The following is a 19,951-nucleotide window of genomic DNA, read 5'->3' on the forward strand; positions in this document are numbered from 1 at the left end:
TTGCCTCCCACCTCCACGAAACTATTTTTAACTGTGAAGAACCAAAAATAGCCTGGCAGCAGCTTCAGGCCGTGGGAGAAGAGCTATTTATATCACCAGTGACGGTTCTGAAATAGCAGGCAGGAGGAGGGGGCGGCTGGCACGCTAGAGAGCTCCTGGCCGCTGCTAAAAATACTGTCAGTATGAGTCATCCTGGCCTGGCTGAGTCACCCCACTCTCTCCCCCCAAGCGGCAGGCGGCGGCGGCAGCAGCAGCAGAACAGAATTGGAAGCCTGAGATGGGGGAGGCATCACAGCCTTTTGTTATGGGAAAGTGGGCAAGGAGTGAGTTGAGAGAGGGGCTTTGGGGGTCTGTGTGTGTGTGTGTGTGTGTGTGTGTGTGTGTGTGTGTGTAGAAGAAATAGGTGTGGGTGTACAAGAGATTCCCAGCAGCTCTGCCCTCCTGCTATAGGATGCTTGAGGAACTGAAGGGGAGGTGTGTGTGTGTGTGTGTGTGTGTGTGTGTGTGTGTGTGTGTGTGTATGTGTGTATACTTGGCTGAAGCTGTGTTGCATGTTCTGTGTCTGTATCCAAGCCTGTCTGTCTGAACACACTTGTCTATCTGCATCCATGTATCTGTTTGCATGTGTTTTGCAGCTGAGCTTTGCATCCTTGTGTGTCTACACATTTGCCAGTACCTGCATCTGTAGTTTTGATCTGTCTGTGTTTTTCTAAGTCGCTACCTTCCTGTGTTGCATGTGGTTTTGTATTTTGTGCTCACATATATTTATTTTATAGCTCTCTGTGTGTTTGTGTCCATATCTGAGCCTGCCCTGGGTCTTTTGCACAGCATTTGATGGTTTGTATGGATCAAATGCCTCCCGAGACCCGGTGCTCCATCCCTTGCCCACTCTGATACCATTTGCTGGTTTTTTGCACCATCTGTCCTTTGCTCACCTCTCTCCACCAAGCATCTTTCTTTCTAACTCTTAGCCTCTAATCATTTGCAAAGGCCTCTCTGCTGCATGCAGTCTCTGCAGTGGAGAAAAACAACCTCACAGGAACACTCCCCTTTCTCTGGAACCATCCGGAATCTTCTCTGGCCTGCAGGAGTGAGTGGTTTTCCATCACTCCATATTTGGGGAGCTGAGAGAAGGGCTTTCTTTAGTTCTAAAAAGATTGCTGGTGTGGGCACAGGCATGTGTAGCACGCACATACACACAGAGACACACACACAACTGAGAGAATGAGAGAGAAAAAAATATCAAGGTCCCTTCTTTACTGAGCAGAGCTCGCATCTGTTGCCATGGAAACCCACCCACTCCTTCCCCGAAAAATCACCAAGAAGAGGTGATGGCATCGAGAAGGGATTGGCTGATTCCTTTCTTTATTTTTTCCGAAAAAGGCCTTTTTATAGCAAGAACAGGCCATGAGATCCCTTGCTCCTGTCTTGCATAGCTTTATTGGGGCTCTAGAGGGACATCACCCCTCAACCCCTATTAGAGAAGAAGTGATGTATCTTTTTCAGAGATTTTCCGGGAGGAAGACCTCCTGAGGAGTTGGTAGGTGGGTGGAGGATTTGATTCTTCAGAATATCATGGAGACTCCTGGCTGCTTTTTCTCAAAAATTGGAACAAGGATGTTGACAGAGGACTGTCAGTGTACATGTGGTGTTTGTCTGCACAAATATGTCTATGAGGAAGGGAAGGAGAGAGGGAAGGAAAGAGAGGAAGAGGAAGGGGGAAGAGAGAGGATGAACCACTTGCGAGGGCTTTAGAGATGAAAAGGGGTTGAAGGATGTGGCACTCAGAGGTCATCTGAGCAGACAGGACAAGATGACAACCTCAACTTTACGATGCAATGAATGGGGCTGCATGTTCCCACCTGACCACAGCTGTGGTGGCTTCATGGAGGCTCCAGGAAAGCTGGGACCAGAGCTGGCTAGGAGAACACAGACACTTACTGATCCTGACTCTAGTGCCAACCTGACTCTCACAGGCCTCCTGCAAAGCCTGGCCACCAGCCACTGCAGCCATCTTGCTCCCTCAAGTGAACTCTAGCACCCTGCCAAATGGCTGGATGGTAGAGAGGAAGAGAGATTCCTTGTTTCCTCCTGTGCTTGAATTGCTCCAGAAACGGGGTCATTGAGGACTGTAGGTTGGGAAGACAGACCAAGAATGTGACTCTATTGAAAGATGCATCTCCATCCTAGAAGGCTACTATCACCCTTAGCGAGCAAGGATGTGGCCTGTGTGGTAGATTTAGCACCGTTGAAAGTGATGGAGTAAGGGGACGGAGGGACTTGCTTTGATCTCTTAGACACTTTTTTTTCCATTTATTTATTTATCATGGTGGGGACACACATGTGTCATGGTGTGCATGTGTGGAGGTCAGAGGATAACTTGCAGGAGTCAGTTTACACTCCACCACAGGGTCCTGGGCAGGGATCAAACCCAAGTCATCAGGCTTGCCAGCAAGTGCCTTAACCTTCCTAGCCATTCTATCAGCCCCTCTTAGACGTTTTCTCAGGACTAATATGGTTGGTATTATTATGTTCATTATATAGTTGGTGAAATTATGATCAGAAATGGACAATGGCTTAGTCATACAGCAAGGTGCAGGCAATGCTATGCTTTAAGCCTAACTTGCTCACAGAAATTTGTTCTCTTACCACATCGAACAAAAGTGGGACCTATATACTATGACCTCAAATAAAATCTGGTCCACTGCTTCTTTTTACAAATGAACTTTTACTGGGACAGATTCAGACCCATTAGTTGACTTGTGGCTGGGCCCGTCTTCAGACAGCCACAGAGTTAGGTAAACGCAGAAGGGACCAGGGACCACCAAGCCGAAATGTCTACTCCCTGACCCTTGACAGAGAAAGCTTGCCATCCTTAGAGCAGAGGGCAAAGAAACAGCCCCCTACCCAGCCCCTCCTGTCACTTTGTCTCTTTCTGGAAAGCTCTCTGGTCTCAAACCAAGCTGTCACTTCATCTCTCTCTTTATTCTTTCTTCACTTTTTTAAGGGAGAACTTGGGAAGCCCTTACTAATGTCTAGCCCTCTTCATAACCATGAATGTACAGTCTCCCCCAAGCAGAAGTGATTCTGCATACCCTGTTCCCATGACAGCATGAACTCCAACTGGCAATGAAGAATCAGGATACCCCATTCCACCCCTAGTCTCTTTGGGACTGCATTTTGGGAAGATGAGTTGTCCCATATTGGAAATGAAGTTATTATAAGGAGACCAATTTTTCTTACAGGAAAATATGAGACACCAGGTCTCCTGATGTCTCTAATCTGACTCAATGGAAGAATATACACCTTCCCAGAGAGGGTGGGCAACTTGCTCAGGGCCACACAGCCAGAATGAGATGAACTCAGAATTAAAATCCATGTTTCTCAGCTTCCACATTCTTTGTTTTCTTTTTAAAAATCTAGATTTTCTTATTACATTGTTCTTTTGAGTTGGTGGACTTGCAGTCCCATAAATGTCTTCCAGAAGGTTCTCTGGCAGTCCTCAATCCATTTGTGCAATGGAAAGCTAGCCCTCAGGTAGGACTGGCTTGTGCAGCATCAAGCTGGTCTCAGCTGCTCCTCCATGGGCCGTTTTCCTTCTCCGACCTCCCCTTTGTGAGATCACTCCCTCAATCCCACTTGCTCATGGAAGCACTCAGAACGTTTTATCTATTTATGGTTATGATATCAACAAATCTCATGTGAAGAGGGTACACACTGGCACCCACGCATGGGAACGGTCAGAGCCAGGGCAGTGGGCTGGGCAGGGGAGAGGGACAGGGAGGGATGGAGTGGGTAGGAGGGGCAGACTAGAGCCTGGATGGGGAAAATGAAGATATCTGGGTAAGGCTTGAGGACAGGGCTGATAGAGGGGCCTGCTCCAAGGAGGGGAGAAAAATTAATTCACAGGACACACTTTAAAAATTCAGACCAGGGACCCCACTGCCTCAGTGGCATGAAGATAGAAGTGGAGGGCATGACCCCTGACCTCTAGATCTGTGGGCCTGGAGGAGGCGGCACCCTCACACATTCATGCCTGTGATCTTCCTCAGCAGGTGAACTCTTCCCTGCCCCGATGGTCTTCTAGGGGTGACTAGCACACCCCTTCTGCCCTCACCGTCCCACCCGGGCCTCTTCCTTATTGCACTTTTAAAAAATTTGAGACAGGGTCTCAGGGATCCTAGCCTAACCTCAAATTCATTACATAGCGGAGGACGACCTTGAACTTCCTGTCCTCCTGCCTCTACCTCCCCCGTGCTGGAGTTACAGGCATGCCCCTGTCTTCGTGGCTGCATGTGTCAGTCTTAATTATCATGCTTGTTCCTTGTCTACTACCCCAGCCCCTGCCACCATGCCCAGCATCCACCACAGGCCTGGGCAGGAATCAGGGACTAAGGGGGTGGAGGTGATGCTCACTACATACACCTGAGGGATGAATGGGGCCAGCCTCTGTGGTGGATGCTGCAGTGGGAGAGACACAAGCCTGGCTTTAACATCGTGGAGCCTCCACACTGGTGAGAAGACAATGCCAGCCAGCCGTCTGAATGAGAGACTGTCACAAAAGAAGCATCCGGGGCACTGGGGGATGAAACATAAGGGAAGACCAGGCCCAGGGAGCTGGCAGTGGACTCCCTAGGGAGGTGTGTTTGCGCTGTGTTGCTGGGAGTCAAGTGGCCGACTGACTGACTTGGTTGTGCTGGGTGGGTGGGGTAGGGTGGAATGAACTGGATGGAGCATGGTCCTAAGGCTTTATAAGGTGTGGTGGGTCCTGGTGGTAGAAGCTAACAGGTGCATTAATTAGGTGGACACAAGGCAGCACTGTGTTCCTTTAATAGCTGCCCCCCCACCCCACCCCACTTTAACCAGCAGGTTTGGCTGCAGGAGCTGTGCTGGGAATGAACCTGAGATGAGGCGGCCAAAGCTCAGGCATTAACCACCAGGGCCATCGGGAAGTGTGAGGAGCAACCCAGACCTCCTCCCAGGCTGTGCTGCAGTGGCCTTTCCCCTCCCCTGCCTGCGACGCCCCCCCCCCCTTCTAGCCACTGGCAGCTTCTGCCATTCTGTTCTCCGCAGCCCTGTGCACAGACAGCCCCTTGCCTCTCCCTGCACCTGGTTATCATTTTCCTCAATATCTTGGCTCAAATGTCACTCCAGAAAACCTTCCGTGTCAGGTCAAATCTCCAGCTACAGGTTCCCTGCGCTTCTCTCACCAGCTGTGACAGTGGCAATTCTGGACTTGGTTCTGCTGATGAGTTGGTTACGGTCTTCCTTGGCCTCGACTGGAGCCCCCTGGGTAGGAATGGTCTGCTTTGTCCACCACCAGCTTGGAGCAAAGTACCCCCTGTGTATTTGTGATATACACATATATATGTAATTTATATCTATATAAGATGGAAAGAATGGAGAGATTTTTCTTGGTGAAGAGAAGGCTGAAAGGAGGCGGTTTGTCATATTCAGAATGGAAGGGCCATTAAGAAAGGATTGAGGGGCCAGTAAGACGGCTCATCAGGTAATGGTGCTTGCCGCCAATCCTGACAACCTGCGTTCAATCCCCAGGACTGACCTGGTGGTAAGAAAAAACTGACTCCCACAAGTTGTCCTCTGATCTCCACACACAGACCATGGTGCACACCTGCCCACACACATGCACACAATATAAACAAGAATGTGACTAAAATGATGAAAAGAGGAATTTGAATATACAGGATCTTTACATAGAGCTGGAAGACAGTCAAGACAGGGAGGGCAAGAGGTGGGGCCTGGAGGGAGGGTCGGACTGAGTCTTGCCTCCATTACAGACTGTGACAATGGTCAGTTAAGGGACTTACCATTTCATGCCTCAGTATTAAACTGAGATGTGAGGATAATAAAACTTGTGTTAAGGCCTTGATGCAAGACTTAGGTGAGACAGAGACAGGCAGATCTCTGAGTTCGAGGTCAGCCTGGTCTGCAGAGTGAGTGAGTTCCAGGACAGTCAAAGCTACACAGAGAAACTGTCTCAAAACAAAACAAAACAAAACAAAAACAAATAAACAAAAAAGAGCTAGGTGAACTGATCTGTAAGCACTCAGAACAAGGCCATAGGCATGGAAGGAACAGAGTAAGTGCTGAATATGGAATGGGAGTGGCCATAATCTTAAGGAAAATATAATTTTGAATAAGACCACAGAGAAGCAGCTTGGTTGGGTTCATGGCCCTGTGTGTTTCCTGCATCCTTGGTCTATGAGTACTAGATGGAGGCAGCCACAGTCCAGGCTGAAACATCTCCAAAGAGAGGGATACAGATATCAGTGGAGTCCTGGGGAAACTGAGGGATACACACCAAGTGACCCTGAGAATTTGGATTCAGACCCCTTCCTGTGTATCAATGGGCATCCTCACATCCCTCAAGGGCAGAAAGGAGCATCCAGGCCAGTACCAATGTATTCTCTTCAGGAGTCAACAATTGAAATCCTTGGCCGTCTTTCTAGAGGCCAACCTGACCATGTTCTTACCCATCTTAAATCCCTGTTTCCCACACCCCAAAGCTCCCTGTGACTGCCCTTTCCTTGCTCTCCCTTCTACTCAGATTTGCAGGCTACTGCAGACCCAGATTTATGCTTGTCTCTAATATCACCTAAGTGTCCCCAGGGACATGGAGTTTACAGGTGCAGCCAATACTCATGCCTTATGTGTCTGGTGTGGGGATCGGCTCATTAGAACCCCAAGAGCAGATGTGATGTGTGGGCTGATTACTCCCAATGGCCCTGGGCACACAGAGGAGGCATTTTCAGAGAGCAGCCCAAGAGAGGCCAGGAAAGACAGAGGGATTTAAAACTCAGCAATGATGAACAGGCCTGGGCCAGAGGCAGAAAGAAAACCCTAGAGGCAACCAAGACGAGACCCCAAGAGCAGAGAGCTGGAGACATATCCACTCCTGCAAATGTTGCAACCACAGTTGGCTGAACCATAGCAAGAAGCAGAAAAGCAGCTGTTCTGGCCTGTTGCTGGAGAAGCTTCTGGAACTAGGAAAGAATGAGCACTGTGTGGGCGAGAAGGGGACACCAGGAAGCTGCGGAGGAAAGGACCATCTGGTGAAGGGGAAAGCTCCTGAATGGCCCAGCCCTGGCTGAGGATTCCACTGCCAAGGATTCAGAGATCTTGAGATGAAGAGGAAGTGAGCTTAGCCTCGGTGCCAGCAGACTGTGTTTAAGGCAGAGGAAGAGTCCCAGGCAGGAGGATCAGGAGACATGGATTCTAGCTCTAACTGCCACTGGGGGTACCATTGCAAGTCCCTTCTCCTCCTTGGGCCTCCCTTTCCCTATTTGCAAAGTGAAAGACCAGCAGAACACTTGGCCTTAAAGGCTCATCCTCCCCTATCGGCTTCCTGAGCGTCTCTGTATCCAGGTCCCACCTAGCCAAGCATCTCTCAGGCTCTGGAATCTGAACACTGCAAAGCTGAAACCCAGTTTCAGGGGGGAATAGCCCATGTGCCCAATGCTAGGGTCTGAGAGAGCCTGAAGTCTCCAGGGGACCATGTTTCTCAGCTCTGGGGTCCCTGAACACCAAGCCTGTGTGGATTTGGGGAAATAAATACTTCCTAAGGCTCAGTGGAAAGCAAGTGCTTCACTGGCTGTCTCCTCCGTAGATCCAACCCAGCCAGGGCCATCCTTCCAGGCCCGGACCTGCTTCATCAGGGGACTCACCATTGGAGTAGTCGGATGGGATCCAACATGCACAGAACAGACCCCTGCTTATCCTGAGAGTGGTCTGCACAGCCTGTGCCTGAAGTAACTACTGTCTGCAGCTTCCTTAACTCCAGTCTTGTGGAAGGAAGAAAATCCTCTCAGCATGGTCCCTCAGACAGCCATGGATGGACCCCACAGTCTAGCCCAAACACCCACTTTCAGAGAGTCTCGGAGGCCCAGTTGAAGAGGGAACTCCTTGGAGGTCATCTCTCTTGGGTGGCTGAAGGCTACTGCAGGATGAAGTGACTCCAAGGGCCACGGCCACAGTTGGAGATGGTAGATCTTGAAACATGTCTTTGGCTCCCACAGTGCAGTGACCTTGTGTGTCATTCAAAGGCTGGCCTTTGGGGTCAGGAGGCAGTGTTCTGGGTCCTAATCTCAGCAACAAATATACTGCCTTGCCTTGTGACCTTGGCAAATGACGTCTTTCTGACGACTGCCTCAGTTTCCCCCTTTGTGCACTGAAGGTTTGGCCCTGGCAATGGGTGCCCCTTGGAAGCACCATTCAAGGCTCCAGGGATAGTTGCTATACACAAAACCACAACTGCTGATCTAGATCAGATCCATTCTGGCTCACCAACCCTGGTCCAGACAGAATGGAGACCTGTCTGGAAATTGTACATCTCCTCAAGAATGGCCAAGTACATTGTGCTGTCCTCTGTCAGGCGTCATCAGGACTGGGCAGAGGGTCCAAGGGGCTGGGTCCACATGGCTCTGGGGAGTCCTGCCAGTGTCCAGCAGGCCACATTTCCATCCAGAGGCCAAGTGGCACTTGCAGGCAGTCTAGGAGAGGTTTGACTCCAGAACGTTCCAGAGAGCTGGTGGGCTGCAAGAAGCTTTCAATGGAAGCAGACATTTATAAGTAGCAACCTGGTCATGGAGTCCATGGGATCCAGAAGTTTGTCCAGAAAGGCCATTGGTCCAGAAAACCCACCTAAGATCTGGATGTTGCTGGGGAAGAAAAGACAGCTGGTTCGGAGGCGGAGCTGCCTGGCCCTTGGCTGGGTGCAGAGCAAGGGAGAAAGAGGAACACAATGTATCGGTAGTCTTCAGCGTTAAGGAGCAGGAGGATCTCCCGGGGCCAGGAAGCCAGGCTCCCTGGTCTCGGGCCTATGTTCCTCCAGGAACTAGCCATGTGCCTCTAGCCAATCACTACTCTTCTCTGTGCCTCAGTTTCCCTTTCAGTTTAATGAGAGGGCTGAGTTTTCCTGGGATCCCAATCTACTTCAGACTGAGCCCCAGGAATAAAAGGCTTAGTCAGGGGCTGAAAGGAGGCCCGAGGGCCGTGAGGTCCTCACCTGGCGTTGTCCCTCTTGAGGCCTTGTCCGTAGGATCTCCAAGCACGGATAGGCCTGGCATCTTGTTTCCTTCCAAGGTTTCTATAAGACAGTCTCCCCTCTTGGGGGCGGGGGGCGAGGGGTTAAGGGCAAGACCTCCTCTCTCCAAGGTTAAAATGTCCCCCACAAAGGTGGAGGGCATTAGGATGGGGATGGGGTGGGGCGATGGCTCCGGGGGGCTTCCGAGGCCGGCCAGGACTCCGCCGCTCAGGGGCGGGGGCAGCTCCTGAGCTCTGGCGAAGCCGCCACTCTGCCAGTTGCCTTAAAAAGGCGCCAGCGCGCGCGCATCAGCAGAAGGGCTGCGGCTCTCTTCCAAAATAGGCAAGAACTGGGAGGCCGCGAGAGATGAGCTGCGAGGAGTGCAGACGTCACGCAGGGCCTCCCTCCTCCCGGCCACCCCCTCCGTCTGCATCACGTTGCCATGGCAACGGAGTGCCGCGGCAGCAGATGAATGAGCTTCAGCAAGTCGAGGAGCCCACAGAGACGCGCGCTCCCTCCGCTTATCAGGGAACAGGGCTGCAGACGCCGCCAGAAGGAAAGAGTGCCAGGGCCCGCTCATCCCCCACTGATCTTACTGTGTCCCAGGGGCCCAGGGGCCGTTGGGTCTAAGCATCTCTGACCCTATGGTTCAGGGCTCCTCTGTTCCCAGGGTTCCCTTGTCCCTCATTCAGTTAATTCTCAGATCCCCGAACTCTGCGGAAAACCTGACAGCCTGTGCCTTAGCGCCACTGCGTGGCGGTTCATGGCGCTGAGGCAATGGTCTGTGGCTGGCGTTCCCTCCGTCTATGTCGCCCTCTGGCGTTTGCGCGACTGAGTAATTCAATGAAGGAAGCTATGAGAAGAATCATAGGCAACATCAGACAATACGATGGTAAACGCCTTTCGGGACGGCTTCGTTTCATTCTCAAATCATCTCCATAACGTAGATTACTACTGCTGTTACCATTTTAGAGGGCACCAAAATAGAGGCTGAGAGAGCGGGCAACTTTGCCCAAGAATTTCAGAATTTGGGAGATAAGGAAGCTGGATGAAGTCCACCACTCCTGTGAGACCTTACCCCTTAGGAGAGAGAGAGAGGAGTTCCTGTAGGACCCCTGTAGCTAGAGTTTTCCTGCCTTGCCCACAGTCAGGACAAATCTTTGTCACCCGCCAGTCCCACAGCCGCTCAGACCCAACCAAGTAAATACAGAGACTTATATTGCTTACAAACTGTATGGCCGTGGCAGGCTTCTTGTTAACTGTTCTTATATCTTAAAGTAACCCATTTCTACAAATCTATACCTTGCCACGTGGCTCGTGGCTCACCAGCATCTTCACATGATGCTTGTGCTGGCGGCATCTGGCAGGCAGTCCTTCTGCCTTCCTGTCCTTTTATCTCTCCTCTCTGTTAGTCCCGCCTATCCTTCCTGCCTAGCCGCAGCCGATCAGGTTTTATTTATTGATCAATCAGAACAACTTGACATACAGACCATCCCCCAGCACAGCCAAGTGCAGACCATCTCAAACACCTGCACTCAGGCCCATGGTCCTAATCATCCTCTATGCGGACCTGCTGGGTAACGCCAGAAAGAACCCAAGAAGGGCTCCCACAGGACATACAGAACATCCCACAGCAGACCCCTTCATTAATAAACACGTGGCCCTGGTCAAAAGAGGGATGGAGAGCTCTGTCTTTGCTCCTTCCATGGAGAGCTATGATTCTGTGTGTACCACACGCCATTTTCATGTTGTTTACCTGCAGCACTGCCTGGCTGCTTCTCCTGAACCTCTACAGGGCCCCTCCCTCCACCCGATGTTTTGAAAAGACCTGACCAGTTACCAGTGGGTAACTACTCCAGGGTCCCCACTTCCTCGCTATTCCTGCAGAGACACCAACTCTATGCAGGTCTTTCGATGTCGGCAGCTTATTCTTGCATTTGGGGCATCGTGGTATATATTCACTATTACCAGTTTTGTTGTAAACTTTAGCCATGGGGTTTGGGTCTTTATTATCTAGTTATGTTTTAAAGTGAGATTTTGTTTGTTTGTTTGTTTTGTTTTTCGAGACAGGGTTTCTCTGTGTAGCTTTGCGCTTTTCCTGGATCTTATTCTGTAGACCAGGCTGGCCTCGAACTCACAAAATCCACCTGGCTCTGCCTCCCGAGCGCTGGAATTAAAGGCATGTGCCACCACCGCCCAGCTTAAAGTGAGATTTAACAGAAACTCAAAACTTGTGATTGCCTTGGTGCTTTTTTCTCCATTTTTGTGTCTTTGTTTGTGACAGGGTCTCTCTACATAGCTTGGGGTGTTTTGGAACTCTTTATGTAAACCAGGCTGGCCTCAAACTCAGAGATTCACCTGCCTCTGCCTCCTGGGCACTAGCTAGGATTAAAGATGTGTGCCACCATGCCCAGCTTTCCCCCATTGTTTTTTAAATATTTTATTTTTAAAAGATGTCTTTATTTTTATTTTATATGTATGAATGTTTGCCTGTATGTATGGGCGCTATGCCTGAACAGTACACATGGAGACCAGAAGAGGGCATCAGATGGAATTGTAGTTACAGCTGAGAGCTGTCAGGGGGCTGCTGAGAACAGAACCCAGGTCCTCTGCAAGAGCAGCAAGTGCTCTCAACCACTGAGCCATCCTTCCAGCCCTTCCCCACTGTGTTATTTTTAACTCATGCACTTAAGGGTGGCCAGGTTCTGATTCAAACCATTGAAGGGAACCCAAGGGGCAGGCTGTCGTCACTAATGAAACTTGCCAGGCAGACCCTGGACTTCAAGTGCTGTCAAAAGTCACCTGACCTCATCTAAGGGAACACACCAAGAAGGGAACACACCAATGGAGTGAACTCTCTCTTTTTTTTTTTTTTCAGCCTTGATGCCCTGCTTTGTGTCTTTTTTCTTTCTTAATGGGATTTTCTACCAATTCTGAAAGGCTGTGAAGATCATTCAGAAGTGACTTGACCCAGACATTCCCAGATGTGTGACCAGGTGGCCTCTCCTGGACGCTTTCCTACCATTTCCGTTGACCGATTTCCTCCCGCCCCGAGGCGTCTTCTGGCTCCGAATACAGTTTCTCTTAGAAGGGTTGTGGTTACAGTTGCCCTTCTAGCTCCTCTCTGCCTGCTGGAACTGGGGTCTTCCGGGACATTCCCAGCTTTGAGAAGGGTACAAGGATGCTGCGGTTTGGTGTCATTTGGTAAGCATCACCCTTGAGTTGTAATGGTCACGTGTAATTTTCCACCGACATCCCATCTCTGCTGCTCCCAGTTGGCTCCACATCTAGGTTTTTAGTGTGGCCTCTGTGGTTTTTAGTGTGGCCTCTGTGGTTTTTAGTGTGGCCTCTGTGGTTTTTAGTGTGGCCTCTGTGGTTTTTAGTGTGGCCTCTGTGGTTTTTAGTGTGGCCTCTGTGGTTTTTAGTGTGGCCTCTGTGGTTTTTAGTGTGGCCTCTGTGGTTTTTAGTGTGGCATCATTGCTCTGATGGAACACCAGATAGGAACTACTTCAAAGAGGAAGTATTCTCTGGTCCATAACCCAGAGATTACAGTCTATCCTAGTTAACTTTGTCAGATTGACAGAGCCAAGAGCCATCTGAGAGAAGAAGCTTGATTGAGGAATCAACTGGCCTGTCAGGGGCATGTCTGTGAGGAATTGCCGACTGGCCTGTCAGGGGCATGTCTGTGAGGAATTGCACACTGGCCTGTCAGGGGCATGTCTCTGGGGGACTGTCTACATTGTTAATTGGTGCAGGGGCCCAGCCCACTGTGAGCAGCACCATCTCTAGGTAGGTGGTCCTGGGTTGTATAAGAAAGCTAGCCCAACATGAGCCCTGGAGCAAGTCAGCAAACAATGTTCCCCCATGGCTTCTGCAATAAGTTCCTACTCTGAGTTCCTGCCCTGACTTCCTCAATGATGGACTGTGAGCGTGGAAGTGTAGGCTGAAATAAACCCATTCTTCCCCTAAATTGCTTTTGCTCTGAGTATTTTGTCACAACAGAAAGGAAACTAGAACCCAGTCCCTGGCAGGGAAGGGATGGTGGTGGGGGCAACTCATGGCTGTGGTTACAGTGTATTATCTATAAGTCAGGAACCCTAGAGTTTGGGCTGGAACCAGAGTCACACTACAACCCAAAAGGCCCATAGCACTGACTTCTTCCAGTGTGGTGATATTTTATCTGTGTACCCCAATAAAGTTTATCTGAGGACCAGAGGAAAAAGCCAGCCACTATAGCAAACATCGAAGTCAGGCAATGGTAGCATATTCCTTTAATCCCATCACTCAGAAGGCAGAGATCCATCTGTCTGGATCTCTGTGAGTTCAAGGCCACACCAAGAACAGAGCCAGGTAGTGGTACATACCTTTAATCCCAGCACTAACCATAAAGGTCTGGAGGTCTGTACAGCCAGGAAGTGACAGAGCTGGGCAGGAAGAGGAAGTAATTTAGCTGGGCAGAGAGGAAGTGAGATGCAGAACAGAGAGGCATCTAGGCATGGGTATACAGAGATCCAGAAGTAGGTCTCTTTGGCTGGAGGATCTCCAAGTGGCAAGAACATGGCTGGCTTCTTTCTGCTCTTCTGATCTCTCAGCTTTTTACCCCAATATCTGGCTCTGGGTTTTAATTAATAAGACCGTTTAGCAATTCATCTTACATTCCAGATAGACCCCTTCTCCTAAAGGTTTCACAAACTCCCACAAGCTGGAGGTCAAGAGTTCAAATACTTGAGTGACCCACATAGCAGCTCACAACCGTCTGTCACTCCAGCTCCAGGGGATCAAACACCCTCACGCAGATATCTCCTCATGCAGAAAAAACACCCATTCACGTAAAACATAAACAAATCATTAAGAATGACTTTATTTTTATGTGGACGGGTGTTTTGCCTGCATGTATGTCTGTGCACCACCTGTGCACCTGGTGCCCACAGAGGCCAGAAGAGGGAGTCACAGCCCCTGGCAGTGGAGCTACAGATGGCTGTGAGCTGGGGTGTGTGTTCTGAGACTCAAAGCTGGGTCCTCTAAAAGAAGAGCAGCTGGTGCTCTCCCACACTGAGCTACCTCATCGGCCCCTCTTGAGTTTTTTAAACATGTATTTTGGGTGAGTGCCACAGCATAATGTGGAGGTCAGAGGACAACTTGTGAGAGTCAGTTCTCTCCTTCTACCCTGTGAGTTCTGGGGATCAAATTCATGTTGTCAGCCTTGGCCACAGGACCTTGACTTACCGAGCATTTCTCCTGGCCCTCCCAGATCTCTTTCTTATAAGAGGGAACTTTCCAAGATCCTGCAAACTGGCCATTTGACATTGCCTCTCTAGACATACTCTGTGCTCAGTGCCCCAGGAGGACACGCTGTGCAGTAGTATCAAGGGACTGTTCGTTGCCAGGTTCGCATCAGTAAGAGCCTGCATGGCAGACACAAAGTGGAGCCCTTTCCACACTGGCTCCACCCCTGCTGGGCTGCTGGGCATCGATGCTGTTCCTCTCACAGAGCTCCTGCCAGGCACCACATTCCAGGGAGCCCCTTTCTGGGTTTGGCCAGGGTGGTGGCAATGGCGTCAGCTAGAGCTAGTTTGACCGTTGATTCTCTATATTGATCTATTTGTTGATCATCTGTTTGCCTCATTTGACGTGCCACCTGCTTTCTACAGTCCCCTGAATGACACCTTTCCCTGCAGATCCTTCCTAACGGCCCCTTGTTTAGAACTGAGAAAGATGCCTATTCCTAAATCCAAACAAAAACAGCAAGGAACAACAGTGGTCAAGGACTGTAGAGAAAATGGCAATGATGAAGGATTCATAAATGAATGCAACATAGCCAATGTTGCCAGAGAGGAGATGAGAAAAAAATGCAAAAGTTAAAATATGAAAAGATACTAGCCAGGCAATGGTGGCACACACCTTTAATCCCAGCACTCAGGAGACAGAGGCAGATGGGTCTCTAGGAGTTCGAGGCCAGCCTGGTCTACAGAGTGAGTTCCAGGACAGCCAAGGCTACACCCCCAAACTCACAAGACAGCACAGACCTGCGCTGGGAAGGTCTGTGGGTGGGGCCTTGCTCCACAGAAACAGCAGGAGGACCCCTAGGGTGACAGAGCTGTCCTTTGAATTATCATACTGCTTTTGTGATTTTATGTATTTGAAAAGCAATACTGAACTCCGGGGGCACTGGACCTACTGTCCAGGCAGCTGCAGTGCAGTGTACTCAATACATGATGCTTCCTTTAAAAACTATTAATAAAAATAAATGCCAAAAATGTAAAACTTTTAGATTTCCAAACACACTGATGTCTAAATGGAGACAGACTTGTAATCTTTTCTGCTAATTTGGTCACAGTTGTGGGCCACGTTCTGCTGTTTTGATTACAATAGATGTTTGAGATTTTTGTTTGTTTGTTCTTTTGACAGAATCTCTAGCCCAGACTGGCCTCAAACTTGCTATGGAGGTGTTGTTAGAGCTCTCTGAAGGATCTGAACTGATACAATGAATACACACACACACACACACACACACACACACACACACACACACACACACTGCAGTAGCTGTTCAGTCACTAAGGCTAGATGTCTCAGCAGTCCCAATCTGGTGCTACAGTTCCAGAGGATTCCTGGAAAGCAGCTATCTCTAGCCTGTGCTGGAATCCTGAAGAAGTTGGTTCTATACAGGCAAAAGATGCCTGAACAACAGGATAGATGAATTTGCCAGCAAGAGTGAGGGCAAGCAGGCAAAAATCAAAAGCTTCCTTCTTGTCCTTTTATGTGGGCCACACCTTCTGGGAGTGGCCAATATTTAGGGTGGGTCTCCCCACCTCTAAAAATCCAGTTGAGAAAATCCCTTCACACAAGTGCTCAGCAGCTTGAGTTTGAGTTGATTCCAGCTGTAGTCAAGTTGAAAACCAAGATTAGCCACCACAGTAGCCAAGGATTGTAAACAGATGTTTCCGGTCCCAACTGCCGGGTCCCAAATAACCGACTCCGAGGCTGAATATGAATTATAAATGCTTAGCCGATAGCTCAGACTTGTTACTGGCTAGCTCTTACACTTAACCCATATCTCTATTTATGCTTTGCCATGTGGCTTATGGCTTGTTACCTCATTTTTTATACGTCCTGCTTTTTTGGTGGCTGGCTGGCAGCTCCTCTGACTCCACCCTCCTTCCTCCCAGAGTCCTCTGTGTCTGGCTGTCCCGCCTATACTTCCTGCCCAGCTACTGGCCTGTCAGCTTTTTATTAACCAGTGAGAGTAATACATATTTATAGTGTAGAAAAGGGTTGTTCCACAATATTTCCCCCTTTTTGTCTAATTAAAAAGGAAGATTTTAGCCTTAATATGGTAAAACTATACACAACAAAAACAGTTATTAAGTAAGAATTATAGTAACACTATCTAATTCATTTACATTTGGCAAAATTAGAGAAAATAATTATCTTAGTGAATCTAAAGTTTTCTATCTAATTTATTTTCTATTATAATGAAGGAAAACTATAATTATAAATATTTAGTCTTCAACTCTATTAAAGACACCAGAAGGGTGAAATGTTACCTAATGACAAGGGACATCAGGCTGTCTGGACAGTCACCCAGAGTTCCTCTGTAATGTTGGTGCATCCAACTCTGGCCTCCAGGCCTAGCATATCTGATAGACTTTCCTATGAAGCAGGGAATTTTGAAGGACTGTCCTACGTTGTCTTGGCACAGTTTAGCAGTTCCCTTTCTTGCATCCTGCTGGTCCAGTTTGGACAGTAACTGTCAGCAATTGAAGCCAAGGGCAGTTTCTTTGCCCACACGACTAGCTTTTGCCATAAAGAAAACAAACTCCATATGGGATTTTTTGATGCCCAACATCTCTGAAGTAGATTGGTGCTGCCAGGAGCAGACATGTCTCACTGTCATTAAAAAAAAAAAAAAAAAAAAAAAAAAAAAAAAAAAAAAAAAAAAAAAGGCCGGGCGGTGGTGGCGCACGCCTTTAATCCCAGCACTCGGGAGGCAGAGGCAGGCGGATCTCTGTGAGTTCGAGGCCAGCCTGGTCTACCAAGTGAGTTCCAGGAAAGGCGCAAAGCTACACAAAAAAAAAAAAAAAAAGCCTTATGGTTTTTTTGTTGTTGTTGTTTTTGGTTTTTTTTTTTTTTTTTTTTTTTTGGTTTTTCGAGACAGGGTTTCTCTGTGTAGCTTTGTGACTTTCCTGGATCTCACTCTGTAGCCCAGGCTGGCCTCAAACTCACAGAGATCCGCCTGGCTCTGCCTCCCGAGTGCTGGGATTAAAGGCGTGCGCCACCACCGCCAGGCTCTTATGTTTTTAAAACATCTTAAATTCCATATTCTGTAGATCTTTGAAGTGTCTGAAGACCATCTATCTGAATATATCTGTTTATGATCTTGAAAACATACCTAACATGACTATAAATTTGACTATTATAGATGACTATTAATCTGTTTTTTAATTATACATTACATTTTTAAATGAGCTGTATAAGCACAATACTCCAAATAAGAGTAGAAACATACATACAGCATAACAGAAATAACTTAAAATTTGCATCCATAAATTAAAATCCATACCAATGTAAAATATTTTTGATTTAACAATTTTTTTTGGATTAAAGTATATTCAACAATCTACTCTGTATCCTATCATTTCTATAACCCCCCTTTTCTTTTTAGAACAAGATCCCTGAATCTAATCTCCTCTGTTCAGCTTTTTTCTTGACCATTATCAATAACAACTTGTAACCAACCCCCCCTAAACGATGGCAAATATCCATAACTCACTGAACAACCAAAAACCACACACCCTACCTCTTGGGAATGTGGGCGTCCTGTTCTTAAAATTATTTCCTGTATTTTCTATAAATTTGTCAAATGCAAATGGACCAGATATTATTAATGTAATTCTTGCTTGTTATATATTTGTATAGTTGTGATACTTCTTGTATATAGTTTTACTATGTCAATTAACCTTTGCTTTTTATTTAGACAAAAAAAAGGGAAATGTGTGAGATTTTGATTGTGTTCTGACAAATAAAGCTTGCGTGAAGTCAGAGGGTGGAGCTAGCCACTAGCTAACCATAGAGGTTTGGAGGACTGAGGACAGATAGTACAAGAAGTGGTAAGGCGGGGCTGAGAGAGGATCTCAACCCTTTTGGACTGAGGAACGGAAGAGGTAGGAAGCGACTGTGGCTGCTCCCTGTTCTCTGCTCTTTCAGGTTCTTACCCCAATATTTGACTCCTGATTTTTTATTGATAAAGATTAATTAGATTAATGCTTCAAAGGATAACAATGAACTTCTCATCCTCATGTATCTACCTCCCAAGTGCTGAGCTCAGAGGCATGCACCACCACATCTGGCCCTGAATACAATAGTTTTTAGCTTAGATTAATAAACCTATTGATATGATCCATTCTAAATGTTTACATAAGCCAGGCATGGTGGCACATGTCTGTCATCCCAGCATTTGGGAAGCTGAGTCAGGAGGATTGCTGTGAGTCTGAGACCAGCCTGCTACACAAAATAAGACCCGGTTTTAACCAGAAAGTAAGAAGGAAAGAGAGGAGAGGGTGGAGCCAGGCTTCCTCTTGGGTCTGTACTTCCTTGAGGGCTTGTGAGATTTCAGCCATTGTTAATCTCTACCTGCCAATCACCACGGCCCACCCTCTCCTTTACCTCCCTCAATGGACTGAGCACAGTAACGTGACAGGGTAAAGTTCCTCCCTCATCTTGTCTCAGCTGGAGCCATCTTTGATTTAACCTGGAACTGGCCCTGCTGTGCACAGTCCTGTGGGAAAACACCCAAGACTGTTCTAGAAAATCAAGGACAAAATACCTAGCTAATGGCATGGTTTTTGATTTATGTTAAACTGCTTGCTTGCTTAACTTCCCGCTGCAGCTGCCACCAGGATGTAGTTTTTCTGTGTTCTTTACCTTTAAAAGCTCACTATAAAATGCACTGGAGGCTGCTCTGTAAGAAGTGTTGCCCTCCAGGCAGTCCCCAGCCTGCTTAATACAGACAGCCTCTCAATTAGGACTTTGCTTGCACTGAGTGGTCTTGGGGTCTCTGCCCTGCAACAGTAATAACAGGAGACACGTAATAGGACATATCTGCCGTGAAGTCCAGAACAGAGCTGCTGGCATCTCCAGGTGAATCACCGCACTTGGCACCATCTGGAAGGCACCGTGAGGTTTGTGCTTTGCCTGGCATACTCGACCCCACCTAGTATCAGGTGCAGACTGTCACCCACCATTTCTAGCCTAACTCTGGTGTCCGAGGCATCTTTTCTCCGTAGGTGAAACACATCAGTTTCATCTCAACCATTTTTAGCCATCAAATGCTGCATGGGTTTGCTTTAAAAGAGCAGCCCTGGGGTGTTAGTCAGCTTTGCGTCAGTGTGACAAAGGCCTGAGGTAACCAACCCTGTTAGTCAGCCTTCCGTCACAGCCCTGACAAAATACCCGAGGAATCGGCTGTAATTAGGAATAATTTATTCTTGGTTCACAGTTGGCTTCCTTGTTTCTGGTCCTGTGGCGAGACAGTCTTGAGAGCAGGGAGAGTGAGGTGGAAGGAAGGTGCTTTGCCCACGGTGGACAGGAAGCAGGAAGAGAGAAAGAAGGGGCCAGGCAGAAAACACACCCTTCAAGGGCATGTTCCCCATCACTGAATTGCTCCAACTGCATCCCACCTTCTGAATCCCCACCATCTCCCAGGAGCCCACAGAGCTAGGAATGCACGCGCGCGCGGCTCAGTCCAGTCTGAAGTCAGAGGCCCCAGGATCCCATCATCCTACCCTGGAGCCTCATCTCTGGACACAGCTGCTTCAGCGGGTAAGCCTTCATTTAACGTCCAAGCCGTAAGAACCACTGCAAGGACGGAAGGCCGTTTGGCTCACATTTTATGAGGTTTCAGTCTAT

Source organism: Peromyscus maniculatus, chromosome 1 (assembly GCF_049852395.1).
Source record: "Peromyscus maniculatus bairdii isolate BWxNUB_F1_BW_parent chromosome 1, HU_Pman_BW_mat_3.1, whole genome shotgun sequence".
In the NCBI taxonomy this organism is placed as follows: domain Eukaryota; kingdom Metazoa; phylum Chordata; class Mammalia; order Rodentia; family Cricetidae; genus Peromyscus; species Peromyscus maniculatus.